At 45.4% G+C, this 2,500-nt stretch overlaps 1 protein-coding gene across 1 annotated transcript in view; it reads left to right on the top strand.

The window, feature by feature from the left end:
- The window catches only part of LOC116360525 (voltage-dependent L-type calcium channel subunit alpha-1C-like), an 18,195-nt gene that overhangs the window by 15,045 nt on the left and 650 nt on the right, over positions 1–2,500 (top strand). The gene's annotated exons all lie outside the window — the stretch shown is intronic.

The raw sequence follows: 2,500 nt of genomic DNA, 5'->3' as shown, positions 1-2,500 counted from the left end.
TCATGTTCCATAGGTAATGCACTATGTCCGTGGGGAATAGGGTGCCGGGTGGCACATTGTAGTTGTCAGGAGAGAAGTCTTCTGACCTGGCCGGGACAGGTTAGGGAGGGAGGAGAGGGGAGGAGGGAGGAAGGTAGAGAGGAGGGAGAGGGGAGGAGGGAGAGAGTAGGGAGAGAGGGAGAGAAGTCTTCTGACCTGGTCGGGACAGGTTAGGGAGGGAGGAGAGGGGAGGAGGGGGGAAGGTAGAGAGGAGGGAGATAGTAGGTAGAGAGGGAGAGAGGATGACAGGCAGGGAGGTAGGACAGTAGTGGAGGAGGAGGAGGAGGAGGAGGAGGAGGAGGAGGAGGAGGAGGAGAGGGACGTAGAGGGAGGGAGGGAGGGAGGAAGGTAGAGAGAGAGAGAGGATGACAGGCAGGGAGGTAGGACAGTAGTGGAGGAGGAGGGGGAGGAGGAGGAGAGGAGAGGGACGTAGAGGGAGGGAGGGAGGAAGGTAGAGAGGGAAGAGAGGGGAGGAGGGAGAGAGTAGGTAGAGAGAGAGAGTGAGGATGACAGGCAGGGAGGTAGGACAGTAGTGGAGGAGGAGGAGGAGGAGGGGAGAGGGACATAGAGGGAGGGAGGGTGTACAGGGGAGGAGGAGGGGTGATGGTGATGGTGGGTAATTGTTGTGATGGAAGCCAGGTTTCTCTCCTCTTTCAGCTCTGCACAGACACTCACATCCCTTCTCCCTTTTTTCAAGTGGAAAAGCAGAGATAAAGATGGAAAGAGAGAGAGAGAGAGAGAGAGAGAGGGAGAGAGGGAGAGAGGGAGAGAGAGAGAGAGAGAGAGGGAGAGAGGGAGAGAGGGAGAGAGGGAGAGAGAGAGAGAGAGAGAGAGAGAGAGGGAGAGAGGGAGAGAGGGAGAGAGAGAGAGAGAGAGAGAGAGAGAGGGAGAGAGGGAGAGAGGGAGAGAGAGATTGAGAGAGAGAGATATATCAAAACTAGAGGTTCTTTCTCAAGCACCGTCCCAAATAAAATACTAATCTGTTTCTCTTGGTTCCCTCTTGGTTCTCCCTCCCCTCTGTTTTCTGTCGTCCACGCGACTGACCCGTGTAACAACCTCCATATTAGGACAAGCCCAGAGAGACAAAGTGGGACACACACACACACCTCGAACACACACTCCTTTAAGAGGTCAGAAGGTCGTGTTTACGTGTCACTGATGTTAAAACGTGACTGACACGTCTTTATGAATTTTAGTTATTGTCACTCGATGTTCTCCGTCTGTTCTCTTGTCTTCCAAAAGTAGGGCACTATATAGGGAATAGTATGGCACTATATAGGGAATAGTATGGTACTATATAGGGAATAGTATGGTACTATATAGGGAATAGTATGGTACTATATAGGGAATAGTATGGTACTATATAGGGAATAGTATGGTACTATATAGGGAATAGTATGGTACTATATAGGGAATAGTATGGTACTATATAGGGAATAGTAGGGCACTATATAGGGAATAGTATGGTACTATATAGGGAATAGTAGGGCACTATGTAGGGAATAGTAGGGCACTATATAGGGAATAGTAGGGCACTATATAGGGAATAGTATGGTACTATATAGGGAATAGTAGGGTACTATATAGGGAATAGTAGGGCACTATATAGGGAATAGTATGGTACTATATAGGGAATAGTATGGCACTATATAGGGAATAGTAGGGCACTATGTAGGGAATAGTAGGGCACTATATAGGGAATAGTAGGGCACTATATAAGGAATAGTATGGTACTATATAGGGAATAGTAGGGTACTATATAGGGAATAGTAGGGCACTATATAGGGAATAGTATGGTACTATATAGGGAATAGTAGGGTACTATATAGGGAATAGTAGGGCACTATGTAGGGAATAGTATGGCACTATATAGGGAATAGTATGGCACTATATAGGGAATAGTAGGGCACTATGTAGGGAATAGTAGGGCACTATATAGGGAATAGTAGGGCACTATATAGGGAATAGTATGGCACTATATAGGGAATAGTATGGTACTATATAGGGAATAGTAGGGCACTATATAGGGAATAGTATGGTACTATATAGGGAATAGTAGGGTACTATATAGGGAATAGTAGGGCACTATATAGGGAATAGTATGGTACTATATAGGGAATAGTAGGGCACTATATAGGGAATAGTATGGCACTATATAGGGAATAGTAGGGCACTATATAGGGAATAGTAGGGCACTATATAGGGAATAGTATGGCACTATATAGGGAATAGTATGGTACTATATAGTGAATAGTAGGGCACTATATAGGGAATAGTATGGTACTATATAGGGAATAGTAGGGTACTATATAGGGAATAGTATGGCACTATATAGGGAATAGTAGGGTACTATATAGGGAATAGTATGATACTATATAGGGAATAGTATGATACTATATAGGGAATAGTAGGGCACTATATAGGGAATAGTATGGTACTATATAGGGAATAGTATGGTACT

Source organism: Oncorhynchus kisutch, unplaced genomic scaffold (genome assembly GCF_002021735.2).
Source record: "Oncorhynchus kisutch isolate 150728-3 unplaced genomic scaffold, Okis_V2 Okis09a-Okis19a_hom, whole genome shotgun sequence".
Classification (NCBI taxonomy): domain Eukaryota; kingdom Metazoa; phylum Chordata; class Actinopteri; order Salmoniformes; family Salmonidae; genus Oncorhynchus; species Oncorhynchus kisutch.
Note: the sequence above shows the minus strand (reverse complement) of the source record. Positions and strands in the feature narration are given on the sequence as shown.